This window comes from Rhipicephalus sanguineus, unplaced genomic scaffold, assembly GCF_013339695.2.
Source record: "Rhipicephalus sanguineus isolate Rsan-2018 unplaced genomic scaffold, BIME_Rsan_1.4 Seq1097, whole genome shotgun sequence".
In the NCBI taxonomy this organism is placed as follows: domain Eukaryota; kingdom Metazoa; phylum Arthropoda; class Arachnida; order Ixodida; family Ixodidae; genus Rhipicephalus; species Rhipicephalus sanguineus.
This window is the reverse complement of record NW_023614316.1, coordinates 9,902-25,915: the sequence shown is the minus strand read 5'-3', so window position 1 is coordinate 25,915 and position 16,014 is coordinate 9,902. Positions and strand designations below refer to the sequence as shown.

Sequence of the window (16,014 nt, the reverse complement as noted above, 5' to 3'; positions counted from 1 at the left end):
ATCATTTAACAAAGACATTGAACGGTGTTTCCATTCTACGGAGTTATTTGGTTACGCTAGATTGCAAAGAACAGACGGCCATGTGGAGGACGAAGGTCGTTTCGGTAGACTGCCGTCAGAGCCACAAGGAAGGAAGGAAGGAAGGAAAACGGGAGAGAGGAAAGACAGGGATGTTAACCAGTTTGGAATAACCGGTATGCTACCCTGTACAGGGGGAAGGGATGCGGGAGATTGAAAGAAGAGTAAAGAAAGAGAGAAAGAAAGAGCCACAAATTCCTTATTATACACATGGAGCCAACGTTATGTGCCAACCCGTCGCAACAAGGTCTGTCTTCCGAGAAGAAGCTCCTCTAATGCGTAGCGTGGTCAATGCTTTCGATCCTGTTCCGGAACAACGGGCGCATTTAGAAGTTTCTTTGTCTTTACTTGACTTTTGAAGAACTCCTGGACCGTTTGAACTAATGTGCTGTTGTTTTGTTTTTTTGCATATCAGTGCAATTCCAACGTCACGAATTCTATTGTGAATACCTTGCAAGAGTTACTGGCAATATTTCCACGTATTATAGAAAAAAAAAAGATGTCGCCAGGATGGCCGAGTGGCCTAAGGCGCCAGATTTAAGCTCCGGTCCTCCTAAGAGGGCGTAGGTTCGAACCCCACTTCAGACAAAGAGTGTGATTGTTTTCTTATTTATCCATTACGACGGCACAGAGTACAAGCGGCGGGCCGCCAAGGTGTAAGGTAGTATCTTGCAGTCCTCAATGATATCTTCCTATACGATATAGCCTAATGGGAGCAAATGGTAATAATGCTTGTTAGCCTGACGTACGATAAATTTTTAGAAGCGCACGATGACAATTTATATTCTCGGTTTCTTTGTTACATGGCTCTGGGGTATTTAGTTCATCTTCGCGTGCAGCTAACACATTCATTATCGTCAGGCTGTTTTCGTGCATCTTTATGGTCAAGAAATCAAGTGAGATGTTTCTTCAATACTATGGGCGAGGTTTCTTATCCGATGAAGATTTTTGTCGCTCCGGCTACTGAAGACGTTAGGATCGCCGGGCGGTCTAAGGCGCCGGATTTAAGCTCTTGTCACCGTAAGAGGGCGTGGGTTCGAGCCCCACTCCTGACAAACATTCTTCGATACACTTTTCCTTGTTTATCTCAGTGTGTCTCTTTATATAATATCTTTATTTATGGTTCAATTTCCTGCTTCCTTGATAAGTCTGCCTTCTGCAAGAAAATTTAAAGAGTGTGACCCGCTCATGAAAAAAAAAAAACTTATTTTTTTAGCAATTTTGTCTTCCTCGGACACTTCCGTCCGCATAATGTAGCTGGGTGGGATGACGAGCGACTTCCAATTTTTTACCAAATTTCGGGCCTCGAAAATGAACTATGCGCCGTTATTCACATTGGATGGAGATGCCGACAGGACACAAGGTTTACTAGCCGCCATTTAGGCAATGCAGTGGGAGAATGGGAGGGGCTTGTCCTCCTTTCCTTTGCTGGCTCCAAGAAAAGTAATTTCTTCTCCTCAGATATACCTGAAACGTACAGCGGACGACAACCACCGCTAGATGCTCTGGCGCTGCTATCGGCTTGATATATTTCTCGTCGTCTTATACAAGGCGCTGGAGAGTTTTATCAGTTTGATATTGTAGTGTCATATACACACTTGCCCATCACATCTAAGCATTGCCAAAATGCTGCATACTTCACTGTTGAAGAGACCACGTTGAAAAAAACACACGTGTGATTATGGCAGAATAAGAGCCCCTTAAAGTTCCGGACTGCGAAGCAAAAAATACACGATACTGTAAGTCGTGATCGTGTAGTTCAAAGGGATTCTAGCAGAGCAGACTAACAATTTATTTTATTTGCTTCCATTAGGTTATAGCGTGACAAAATGTATCATGTGGTCTGCAAAGCATATAAGTACGGCAGCACCACACTTCACCTCTGTCGTGCCGGGAATAAAAAAAAAATATTTTGTCAGAAGTGGGGTTCGAACCCACGCCCTCTTACGAGGACCAGAGCTTAAATCTGGCGCCTTAGACCACTCGGCCATCCTGACTACAATGACTGCCGAAGCGCTACCAATGTAGATCTTGTCGCGAATCTCGGGCAACAATAAATAAAGCTCTTATTTTATTCTTGGAAGACGGAAGTGCACAAATGATGATCGACTTTAATGCATGAGTTTATTGCAGACAGGGAATAACTTAATACTCTGTACCTATGCATAAAAAAAAACAGAGAATACAAATCAACATCGCGCACTTAAAAACAATCATCGTACTTCAGACTAACAAAATTCCCACATCTTGCTTTCTTTAGGCTAGCGCGATATATATAAGATATCTGCTAAGCATACTGTCGTGGCAGCACCACATTTCGCCTCTGTGGTGTCGGAAGTGGCATAAAACTAAATAATGTGTCAGAAGTGGGGTTCGAACCCACGCCCTCTTACGAGGACCAGAGCTTAAATCTGGCGCCTTAGACCACTCGGCCATCCTGACTGCAGTGACTGCCGAAGCGCTACCAATGTCGATTGCGTTAGAAGCTTTTCCAATAGTAAACAACGCTCTGGTTTTTAACGCGATAGCGTTAAAGAGCTCGTATCGCAGCAATTCCGCCGTCGGCGTCGGCGCCGGCACCGTTGGTTGTGAGCGAAAAATCATCATCTTGTCCGTGACCGAAAAATCGAAAAAGCTGCAAATAAAATAAATAATAAAAATGTTGGGTCCGAGTGAGAATCGAACCCAGGCAGTCTGCGTGGCAAGCAGGTGTTCTACCACACAGCCACGCCTCTGCTTGGAGCTGCGCTGAAAGTAACTTTGATGCTTCCCAAAAATACGCGTCCTGTATACAGGTGTCACAGTACGAGATGTAATATGGCAGTAATATTGCGTGGTACAAGCGTACATTGCCATCGGGCGTCACACCACGTCAATATCATAACGACTTGGTGGTTTAAAGACAGCCACCCATTACAAAAGGCACACAAATTACTGCGCGTATTCCCTTAAGACCACGTAGTGGGTGCATCGCAGCTTCGAAAAAGGTTCTCGCGCATAATTGCTCCTGGTTTAAAGCATGCTACCCATTACATAAGGCACACACCTTATTGCGCGCATTCTGTTAAACACTCGTAGTGTGCGAAGTGCGCACTAGGGGCAGGATATTGCTATCGCGTTCAACTCTTAAAGGCGAAGCTTAAGCGTCCCCCAATTTTTTTTCTTGTGAGGCAAAATTGCACTAGAGCAGACTGACCTTAATGCAGGTATTAATTGCGGACGAAAATTATGTTATTACTCTTACTAATTATGTTAGAACTTATGCAACAAGGATACGGAAAAAAAGAATATCAATCACCATCGTATACTTTAAAAATATTATCGCACTTCAGACTAACATAATTACTTTCATTTGCTGCATACCATTAGGCTTTCGCGTAACACAATATACTGTATATGAAGTCTGCAGTACATTATCACGGCAACAGTACACTCCACATGTAGCAAGAGAGGAAGTAGCAAGAGAGGTAATCATTACCGAGATCGTCAGAAGCGGGGTTTGAACGCACTTGTACGAGAACCGGAGCTTAAATCTGGCGCATTAGACCACTTGGCCATCCGGTATCCTTCAGCATGATGCCAATGGCTATAACAAATCAACGTCAACACCGCTACAGTTCTCAAAATCGAGTGGCCTTAGTGACTGATTGCCAACGTAATGAGAGGCCACGCGCGTACCAGCACCCTCGATTCTTCGTCAACTTTATATCGTTACACCCCTTATACCATTTCTCTCTTGCTCAGGCTAGCTAACCGCACGCTCGTCTGGTTAGCCACCCTACCCTCTTTTCTGCTCCTTCAGCTCCTTCAAGAATATCGTAAAGAACGATGCATCTTTCCTCTTTTCAGCCCTTTTGTAACCTTCGCTGAGCGTCACGAAGCGACTATGACGTGCGACCGCAAAGGCTGCCCGGCTTTCCTTTCCTCTTTCACTCATTCTCTTTGTTTCACAAGTCGGCATGCGAAGACTTCCTAGGTCCGTGCCTCTTATTCCTGCCTTCTGTCGCTGAGCCGTGCTGCGTCAAGGATTCCGGAAAACAATAACAATAACCGTACCACCGTCCAACTACGCACGTTAAGCACACCCTTCCTCAAACCGTCGGGATGGACAGGTGGTTTATACGAGGTTGTCAGATGACGTCTGGCAGCAGTGCCACGCACCGGGCATGGCTAATTATATTTTAATGAGCTGAAATGCGACGACACGGGCGCTCGCGAAGAAGGCGATCGCCTCCGTCTCAGCGTCTCGTGGCTTTAATTACGCCCTCTCTTCTGCAGTGTCGGTTGCATTGCATGAGACTGAGACGGTGGCAGTGCATGGGTGCTTATTAAATCAGCGGCACCGCTTCAGGCGATGAACGCAGTGTCGCGAAATCTGAAGAGCAGAGGAAGGAAGACCTGTTACCACCCTCGATGTGGGCGCCACTTTGTTGCTGGTCGCTATTATTTTTTTATCGTTATATATATAGCGGTATACTATTACTATCAATTCCTTGCGTTCACTCTTCTTTTAGATAGCGTGAACTCTAAGGAAGGAAAAGGAGTACATGTTGATCTTTTTGGTGAATTCTGAGTTGCCACACATACAACTCTATTTTTAACTCCCTTTTAGGACACACGTTAACCCTCTTTTATGCTCTCTTTAGAGAGTATAGTGATCTAAAAAAAAAAACTTGACGTGTATCTTTAAAAATAATTATATATGTGGCAAGTCAGCACTCACCAATAAGAGTAACATGAATCTTCTTTGTGCTTAAAATGTATTTAACACGTCATTTTACGGAAAGTGCATCCTGTGAGCGTGAACTACGAAGCGTTGCGGTGGTAGCCGACTTAGCGTTTAGAAACTTGACTATAGTGTCTTTAAGATATTAAAACTATGCCTCGGCCGTTTTCTCACGTCTGTAACCTTAGAGTCGCATGCTTTAGGCTGTTTTTTTTTTGCTCCATTTCAGTTCCATGAGTGTGGTAGGATAAGGCTATAGGACTAACAATGTTGACAGAAAAGTGCTGACACACACTGCAAAAAATCTGGCCCCTAAACACGGACAAAGCTGAAGGTATAGCGCTGCCGAGCACTTTTCCGTGTTCCTAATTAAACGATTTCTCTAAAAAGGAGCCTTCTAACGAAGTGCCTTCGTTAGCACAGCTAGCACAAAGCACTCCGTCACGTCGTTTGAATGAGAACACTGTTCCGTGACCCAGAATACAACAATTTCCTTCAAAGAAGGTCTTCTTACGTACCTCCTACGTTAAGATACTAAAGAATGGTCTGCCCGTACTGTCCAATATAATACGGCACATTTGCCTTAATGCAAAATAATGGTTTTGTACCACAACTGCACCATAAAATCCCATAGAAGCTTTGCCACCTATGCAGGTGGCAGTCTCGGTATACGCTGGCAACAAGTGAGCGGAGGTCGACCAGTCCACTAGCCACATACGTCCACGTACACGTTCGATATGAGTCTGTGGTTGTTGTTTCAAGCAGATGCTTCCTGACGCATGAACCATAATTGCAATAGTTTTCCTCCACCTTCGTTCCTGAGCCAGCATCGTCGCATTGTTAAGGTCGAAGCTATAACCTGTCGTCTAGCAGTATTCAACAAGCTGTCTTAAAATGCGCTCCATGGGTGGCTTTAGCAACATTCCCACTTTGTGTTCTTTGAACGTCTTTGGCATTTTCCTCCCTTATTCGCCGATGTAAGTGGTGTCGTGAACCCCACAACGTACTCTGTAGAGTACCCTGCTCTAATCATCCGCAAGTGTGCGGTCTTTGGGCTTTGTGAACACGTCCTAAGGACAAGGTATACACAAACACCGCCGAAGATTAGAGTGGGATCATCTACGAAGTACAATGTGGGGATTGCGACACAACTTGCATAGGCGAAATGGGTTGAAGGTGGTGATCGAAGGGTAAAGAACACAAAGAGGATGTTGCGAAAACCACCCATGCAACGTGTTCTAAGACGGAGCTTGTTGAACGCTGCTGAATGACAAGGCATAATTTTGACCTAATCAATTCGACGATGCTACCTCGTGTACAAAAGTCGGAGGAAAAGAAAAATCTTGGAATCATGGTTCATTCATCACGGCGCATTGGCTTGCAACAACAACAGCGGCCCTCTACGAGATGTTTACAAGGAAATGTGCGACTAATGGACTGGTCAAACTCCGCTTATATTTGCCAGCGTATACTGAGAATGTCGCCTGCATAGGTGGCAAAACTTTCATGTCATTTTGTTAATTGTTGTGTTAAGTCAAAGTAAACATTTTACAATCAAGCTACACATCCCGAGCTGGTAGATGTGGGGGTAGCATGCCATGTGTAGATGCACTGTACTGTGTGAACTTGCTGATGACGGAAGCATACCTGCTGCTTCATGCCAAATAAACAGTGAAGTACACTACTACATGCTTCTTTAAATGCCACTTTGGCAGATGTATTCAGGAACATATTTGTCAAAAGTGTTGCAAGCCTGCTTATGAAACTGTGTGCACGGCCCATGGACAGCTCCACTTCGCTCCTTTCTGTACGTCTGAAAAGGAAGTGAAAGAAAACACGTAGAGCAACAGCAATGTTCAGAATTTATACCCATTTAAACATTGCCATGGTGCATGTGCACATGGCCTCCCTTAGCATCACTGTTTCAGAAATCAAAAAAGCAGAAACGATATTTTGCAGATATTTCTGGACTCGTTCTGATCATATGAAGGACAAGCACCATGATTTTACGAAGACTTATTGCTATAGTACACAAGAATTCAGGGTTAAACACACTATGTTCTAACTGCAAGAGTATTTATGTACATGCATTACCAATTCTATTCAATTATTGTCATGATGTTGAAGCAAAAGTCTTAACAGTTACAATTTTTGTACTTAATGCTGCCGAGAAGGCCGAGAGTTATGTGGGTGAAGAAATGAAGAATTGCGCATGTATAAAATGGAATCGGCTCGCACAAGACGAGGCGTATTGTAGACCACTGCGAAGGGCTACTGCTGCAGTGCACATATAATAAGGCTGAAGATGACAAAGATTAAAGCGTAAACGTAAAGGATGAGAATTAAATTGAGAAGCAAGGCTTGCTGTCAATAGCTCTTGAATTCTATCAGAACACAACATGACAGTTGTATATCCTGTACATCTGACGCGACAAAAGTTGAGCTGAAGATGGCGGCTTGAATGAATGTCAAACCATTGAACAAAGCGTGTTGTTGGAGCCAATGTTTCAACAAATTGATGTGTCTAAGTTGTTGCAGCAACTTTGATGCAATTCGTTGCCCCTCTAAAGACGAGTCCTCATGTTGAGTCACTAGCTCCAACAAACATTCGTTGTTCAACAATTATTTCATGAGCTGTACATCTCGTTACATTCATTACAAACCTCTACTGTACCAAATGCTACTATGGCAATGATAGTGGGTGCAATACTTAAGCTGCAGTGTCATAAGCAGGTGACCGGCTATTCAACTCTTTAAATATACCAGATCCATAAAGACTGAACACCATGAGGCAAGCACAACACAAAGGACAAGCGTAAGGAAATTGAAAGAGGTTAACTTTAATAAACGAGGTATGGAATTAGTGATCCCCATTTTAAGTATACAAGGTGGTTTTTTAATGAACTCCTTTGCTGTTGAAAAAGATCATGCTGCTAAAAAGATCATACCTGTAGTCAAGTGATAATTTCCAGGACGAAATTTCGTGATGCTGAGAGCATGCATTAAACTTTATGCACGATAAGCGTTAGGTGCAATGTCAGAGAGGTGGAGATGATTAATGGATAGCAAATACTAAAAATGAAAAGCTCTGAGTAACTATCGCAAGAATAAGGACGAAGTAAGTAGGGAAGCATATGATAAGCTAGTGCAATGTCTGAAGCGAGGTAATCTTGCCTTAGAATATGCAGTCATAAAGTGAGGTCCAGTAAGTAGGCGTCACATGCACTGGTTGTGAGAGAGATATGGAAATGACGGACCACCTTTTAAATAATGTAATAATGTCCACCCATGTGCGTGTTGGGAACTAGCTCTCATGAAGCCCTAGGCTTAGAGAAAACTTGATAAAGATGAACACATCCACAAGAGAAATCAGTAAAAGACAGATGGAGGATTGGTAGTGGAAAAGCAGCGAGAACAGCCAAAAACAAACTTGCAGGGTCTTTATGTACAATGCCGAAAAATAGCTACTTATTATAAGTTTTTTTAAGGAAAGAAATTTAATTCAGGTAGGAAAGGCATTAAGCCAATTCAAAAATTGAGCTTGGCCACTTGCATGTCAATGCTTCGCTTTAAAGGGAACACACATAGCATCCAACCATCTACAGATGTGAAACTGCGTCATGCAAGATAACTTATACAAAGTTATTGCTTTGAGCAATTAGCGCAAATATTTCAGGAGAGCACCTAACTGTGCTGGTTAGTACATGATTACGATGGGAACAAACAACGCTGGGCACGGGACGGAAAAAAAGGTAGACGAGGGCGACAGCACCCTCGTCTATTGTTCTTTCTTCGTCCTATGTCCAGCACTGTTTGTTCCCGTTTTGATGCAGAATATTTCTTTCTTTAATCTGAAGGTGGCAGTGTTTCATGGCTAAAATAGTTTACTAATTTGCATTTCAAGTTACATTTTTTCAGCCATAAGGAAACACTGCAAAATGCTGAAGTTCTAATGTTAACATTTATCAGGAGAAAGACCAATTCTTTCGTATGGAATACCGAAGGTTGATTTCTAAAGTTCATTGCCTTTGTATTTTGTGCTGTTCCCTTATCATTTTCCTTAAGACGGTTGTATAGATGTTCTTTGGTTTATCTTGTGTTTGTATATGTTATGCTCCTGTTTTTGCTTAGCAAGATCATTTTATGTGTAACTTATCACTGTAGCCCACTTTGCAATACTGCTTACTGGTGTCAGCAGTATTGTCAAGTAATAAATAAATAAGTAAATAGATATCCACTGTCATAAAACTACTATGAAAACAAAATAAACAGAACGTTGCACCCAAACTGTACAGAGTTGGAAAAAATAGCTCTTGACCCATATTGCAGCTTAGCTTTTGCTATGTAGCATTCCAAACAGAAATGCCGCCAAGACATTATTGTGTGGTATACTTTGCTGGCAATTTATATTCCATTTTAAAAGAAATATCTACTGCTTGGTTGTAAGCAAGGAAAAATTTACTGAAGTGAATAATCCCTAGCCTGCACAGAGTCTCGTTCCTTGACCTTCGCTGCACAGCACATTTGCACAGGATTCACGCGGGTGCCCCTGTGCTCATATAGTGCAAGTCTAAATGTTGCAGATTTAAGCAATACTTCTGTCTGAAGTACCATGCAAGAACAATGATGTGCTGTGCAGTGAAGGCAATGCTCCAAGAAACTTCCCACAGCCTTGTTATTTTTCATTTGAAAAAATTATTTTTCGCTTGAAGATAATATTACACCTTAAAAACTTTGTCTAAATTATCGCACGAGGAAAGCACACTATGATGTGTAGGCAACATTTTTGCTGGGATTGCTACACAGTGAAAGAGAGCCCGCAATATGGGTTCAAACACTACTTCTTCCAAGTGTCAATTTTGAAGACATTTTTGCTTCTTTTTGCCAGCAGCATTTTCAACCCTTGGTATATGCACTGAACTCATACTGTGAATATATTTCACATGAAACATTCAGTCTTTTTTACAATATACTTAAAAATGCTGCATTTTGCAATGTTTCCTCACGACTGCAAATAGCATAAATCGAAATGAAAATAAATTCGACTATCATAGTCATGAAAGATTGGTGACTATGTTAAAGAAACGAATGCTTTGTAGTAATAGCTCGACGCAATAATCATGTGTCAATTAATTTGCCTGACACAGCTTCATTTCTGCGTGCGAAGTTTGAAAGGTCTTTGCTGCATCATGCAATTCTTTCCCCGAAAATAACGCTTGAATGACTACTTCCCACACTGAAACATAACAGCACCAGTTTTACAAAATATTGGAAATGGTCAAAAAAACGACTTGGCACACTGGCGTGAAATGACCCAAATAGGTACTAAAATAAAACAGTGTGCACTGTCAGACACTAAAATGAAGCACTAATCTGCTTGTACTGCTAAATTACTTCAAAACCCTGCTCTGATAACTGCCCACAAGAAGTTGATTGCAAAAAATTTACTTTAACCTCTGACCTATTTTTATCTATCTCTAGTATAATGACTCATAACCTTCGGCACACAAAGGCACAAAGCATTTCATATGGTTCAATGCCTTCGAACAGTACGGAAGGTCATATGTTAAGAAATAGCGTAAAATCTGGACTAATTTTAACCAGCTATGTTTTATAACATGCAAACATCGAGAAATACACAATAATTTAGTAACTCGCCCCCTCTAAAAGTTTTGCTGTCACAGCTCCAAATTCTATTCACGAGCTATACTGGCTAAAATATTAAAACACAGCTGCATTTCCATCTCAATGGTGGATGCACACAAGTATACAATAATTTAGTAACTCGCCCCCTATAAAAGTGTTGCTGCCACAGCTCCAAATTCCATTCACGACCTATACTGGCTAAAATATTAAAACACAGCTGCATTTCCATATCAATGGTGGATGCACACAAGTCTACACGAACCGGCATGCACTTTAGATTGACTTCACAAGCCATATATCCGGTAATCCTGCCGTTGGAGAACGTTACCAAATGTATGAGCTGGACTACTACATCAGCTAAAATGGATGCTTGTGTGTTGGTATGACAGAGCGTAAACAAAGCAGTGCAGAAGACTGAGCACACGAGCACAGCACTGTTTGTGTCTTCCTTTTTCTTGTGCTCCGTCTATTGCGTTTTTTTACACTAATGCAATAATTGTGAAAACAACTGGCTGCCGCAATTTGGTCATCTAGGTCGAACTTTTTGGGCCTTGTACCAGACTAAAGAGCTCTGTTGTGAAAGCAACAGGGTGTAACAATATTGCACTACAAATCAGGGAATACAAAGCATCGATAAGAATGTTCATTGAAAATAAAAAGCTTCAGCAAATTGTTTAAGACATATACTCACAGGTTAATGCTGATTCACAGCTTCTACGGCAGCCCCATGATTTCTGTGCGTCCATCTGTGCGTGCCTTCCTTCCGCCTTTGGGCAAGTTCGTGTAGAATGTCTGCCAGGAAAACAAAAACATCAGAAACAAGTCGACTTTTTTTTAGCACGCCTCACATAACCCAAATGAACTTTTCTCTCCCCATGAGGTAGCTGTTTAGAAAGCGTCCAAACAGCCGCTACTTTGTCTGTGTATAGCTCATAACCAATTAGTAGCATCCAACACGACGCCTGGTCATTGTCAAAGCATACGAGACAAGAAACTGAGACAAGTATAAGCAAAGAGCAAGCGGCTATATTTCGCCATTATATCGTTTCCTAATCCAGCCCGATGCATTCATCGCTTAAATTTAATTTACACTGCTATTTTGGTGTTCGCCCTAAACTTACTTTCCAAATAACTCACTAGATAACCTATTTCTCTTATGCACTATATGAATACATGTTAAAAAGATGGGGCATGCAAACATGGACACAAGAGAGTCAAGACGCCTAAAACGCTGAGATCACTAACTGGACGCTCATCACCTAATATACCTTTACATTGTCGAGAGCCTAAATGCATGCCAAAATTCGATGAATGCGGTTTTGTACAAGCACATGAATGAAGAAATGCGTCCAATAGTCGAGGCCTGGCATATCGATAATGCATCGATAGTGCACAAGAGAGCCAATCGTCGATTAACTAGCAGTTATCTCTCACGTAGACTATCGCGCGTGCCAGATTGATAGGTATCGCCTCTTGCCTGGGCATGCACAGATAAGTTTCTGTGTCTACTTTATTTTGTGCCACTGTCCACCTTTCCAGTTGGCGTTAGTGGTGTCTTGGTTTCTCTCTTGTGTCCATGTTTGCATGCCCTGCCTTTTTAACATGAATACCTACCAACCAGCTCAGCTGTCTGTTATACTAAATATGTATACAATCTAGAATTATGTCCACTTGCTGATGTAATAATAACAATGGGGTTCTGCAATGTAAACGTCAAATTAAAAGCACGGGAACCTCTAGGATTTGCATCTCCACCGAAAGTGCAACCACTCCATCAAGGATCGAACCCGCACAGTTCAGGTCAGCAGCTGACCATTATAACCACTGTATTGCAGCGGGGAATGATCACTTGGTAATGTAGGTTAATGTTAAGGATTACGGAAAGAGCTGTAGGTTGAAGAAAGACATGCAATTAAGCAAGGAGCTGCAGACATTATGCAGTTTAGATATTTCTGTAATCCAAAGGGCTGGTGCTCAGGGCATGTACCTAAGGAACTCCTGTTCAGCGTCTCTTTTCGAACCAAACCTTAGCAGAATTGATGTTCCTGTCTAGATATGCCCCTGAAAACCACAGTTAAATAGCTGCAAAGTAAACACTAGAAGACAGAAAAAAATCCATCACTTGTATGATATTAAACACATCAAGATGCAAATACACCAAACACCCTGGACTGTGAAACGCATTGATTGAAAAGATATCAGTTAAACAAAGCAGCATAGCAATGAACTTCCATGTAGCTGCCACAGGGCAAAAAGCAGGTGGCTCTGGTGCCATGAAAAATCTATAATAACACTTGTTGAATATAGCAGGATGTTTTGTATGATAAATGTATAAATTACCACTCACAGAAGCTGACATGCTATTTTAAAAATGAGCATTGCAAAAAATAAAGCAAGAAAACCACGTGACGTGTGAATTTACCATTCATAATTTAAGGCTAAAGGGCCCCTAAACAACTCCGGAGTCTAAAATTTGCGACAACTGCACGCTTGTACAACGTGAACATGTTGTCACATGAATTTTTTGATTAAGTGGTGTAATAATGAAGCCACAGGAGATAGAACAAACATTCCAGCTGGTTTCAGTCTCTCGCTCAGCCTGACCATCCTGAAGAGGGGCTTCCTCGGTGTGCCACTGTGCCAGAGTGGTGCGGTGAGGAAGCACAGTCAAAGCACTGGCGAGATAAACCAATTCGCAACACTTGTGACAACCACAGATACTGCATCATCACAAAGCCAAAATGCCGTTTCGTATTGCAGAGGACTATTCAACAGTCAGCGTTACTTAATGTTGCTCATAGGCAACATTACACCACTTCGCTAGCAAAGAGGACTGGTCAAGCGCTGAAGAGGAGGCGCGGTTATTGTTTTTAGAAGTGGAGTGTCTGACATTCGCACAATGTGATTCCTGCGGCCCTCTGTACGAATTAGCGAGCTTGTTTGGGAGGTGTAAAAAAAAGAAGTAGGAGCCTGCTGACTGGCCCTTTAAGAGAATGTAAACATACACTGGAAGGAAGTACACTTGTAGACATATTACTATAAGCTATAAAAAACAGGCAATTAACATGCGCAATCCATGCAGCATAGGGATGTCTCACACCTTTGCAAGGAACTTTACTATGGTGGCTGCATATTTGTGTAGGCCAGAAGCAGCAGGCACGTGGCTTCCATGAATTTGACCCGTTCGTTGAAGGGAAACTGCTGCTCACATCCTTGTAGCACTGCTTTTTGAAGATGCTTCCTGCGATAACAAAATGACCACACCACAATTATGGTCTTCAAATATCAACAGGTGACCTACATTGCTGCCCTTTCTCATTAAATTCAGCTCTAGACTAAACACTGCAATAGCAGCATCCTCCTACATTACAGGGCATCATACTGCTTTCCTTGGCCTGGTTTTTAGTTCAATAATTGTTTTCACCCATAACAGAATGTAGCACTAGTAAAGATTCAGTTGGGGAGGGTGCAGTCGTAAAGTGTGTATGCAAAGTAAGAATATGAAAAAAAACAATGGCATAATTTCACATGAGATATAACAATTATCATAATTCCTGTAATGTCAGACACCAAGAAGTGTTAATTGAGCAAGTTTTGACTTTAAGCTATCACAAAACAATGTCCTTTATAGAAAGTGGGATTTGCAGAGTGAACTCTGATGATGAAATTGGCTGTCTTTACTGGCTCTGTAGCTGCTAGTGCATAGCTAAAGCCGCTTGAATGCACTTAACAAGCCTGTGTAATGGTATTGACAAATGGACAGAGAAGACAAACTCATTCGTTCTCACTTAGCTGCCATCACAGCAATACGTTGCTCCGTGTCAGGTTTCCTGGTATGCAGAATGCACGAACTTGGTGGCCGTGCCATACCACAGTAAACATGATCGACATCTGCTCCAACTGCGTAAGTAGCTGGAAAGTGCTAAATTACACAATCAGCTGTACCATGCACACATAATGTAAATTCTAGCAGTGGCAACATTTCGCACCTATTACTAGCCTATGGGCATTGTACTCGTTGATGCTGCCAGCTGCATTCACTGTTTTCATTCCTAGCATGCATAGCGAATGCACACAAAGCACCCAATAACTGTGGGAAGCAGAATAGATTGTCCGAGGTAATCAATAAAATTGATTGACAAGAATTCCACACATCACTCAAGCCTGTTGTTTGGCATAAGTGATGAGAATGTGCAGCCAAATGTACACAGCAAATTCAGTATTGGCCTTGAAGAATTGCAAGATAGGTTGAAGCTTTCCAGAAACAAACCGTATACAGTAAAGTCTGTCCCAGATACTGAAATCATGAAGTTATAAATTTTAAAGTGGGCCGCTATATTCTTCAGGCACCATGCATTGCATTTATGAAAATGCTAACATCCCTGTACAACAATGCGTGCTGCAAGAAGTCATAAACATTGATATTTTTGGCACAATGCCATTTCCCAGTACCACGTTTTACAGAAAGGCAACATTTTCCTTTGCAAAACTAAGCCATGTTCCCAGGCAAAATGCACTGTCCATGGTGAAAAGCACATGGAGTACGCTCTTCTATACAGCTTAGCTGGTTTACTGGAACTAAAAGCTACGGTAACGCTGTCTTAATTGAAATGGCTAGCAAAAGCCTTCTCGCTGCTGTTTATGTGAAGTAATTTCACCTTGGTGGAACGTCACAAGAGTAAGTGGCACATAATAATGAGTGCGAGAACACAGTAACAGGATGTGCAACGGCTACCAGGTATGCCCATTCGTGGAAACTGTGGGATCTTGCCCCAAATGAACCAGTTGGAAATAACCCTTTTGCGTGAATAAACTTAAGTTGGTTGCTGGCATACATAACATTGTTACTCTGCATTTCCATCTCATTTATCTAGCGCTCATTGTTTCCCTTCGACAATAGCTCAAAACAAGATTCTTCTTCATTAAATGGAACTTTGTACATTACCTTTACGTTGGCTGCAGATGCTTATTTCTTCTGCCTGAATAAGCACCTCCTATAGCATACTTGCCTCAGCCACCTTCTGGACTGCATGGTCAGCACTCCACTGTTTGTCGTGGCACTGCTGCTTGCTACCTGCAGTACGTTGCAAAAAACTTCAGCATTCAAAAAAAAAAGATAAAGAAAAGCCGAAGCAGGTGTGCCAGCAGCACCTTGCCCTTTGAGGAGGGAGGAAGAGCTCTGACAAATAGCTAATTAAAGACAAGCGTTGTTCTTCACAAGCTATTATTATGCGATGAGAGGTGGGACTTCAATACACAAACGCGCATATAGTGCCATAAGCAATTGAAAATTCAGCTGAAAGTACGGCTTGTCAAATTAGGTCAACGTGCATAAAGGATAAAAATGGGGCAAACCAATTGAACAAAATACAGTGTCATGCTGCAGAAATTGCATTTTTAACAAATCTATGTTATCTATTGCTTGAAAGATGATAAGCAATGTCCAAGAATGCTAACCTAAACGCTTTTGAGGGTCACGTTACTTAATGACGAATAAAATGCACGCCTAAGGAAAACATCCCTAAATACACTTTATTTCTCCCACTGTACCGATTCACGATTCA

At 41.9% G+C, this 16,014-nt stretch overlaps 2 non-coding genes across 2 annotated transcripts; both read right to left on the bottom strand.

The window, feature by feature from the left end:
• Positions 1–1,991: 1,991 nt before the first annotated feature.
• On the bottom strand, positions 1,992–2,075 carry Trnal-uaa (transfer RNA leucine (anticodon UAA)). Its single transcript has one exon. It is a non-coding gene; the product is annotated as a tRNA-Leu (tRNA).
• Positions 2,076–2,436: 361 nt separating this feature from the next.
• On the bottom strand, positions 2,437–2,520 carry Trnal-uaa (transfer RNA leucine (anticodon UAA)). Its single transcript has one exon. It is a non-coding gene; the product is annotated as a tRNA-Leu (tRNA).
• Positions 2,521–16,014: the final 13,494 nt, after the last annotated feature.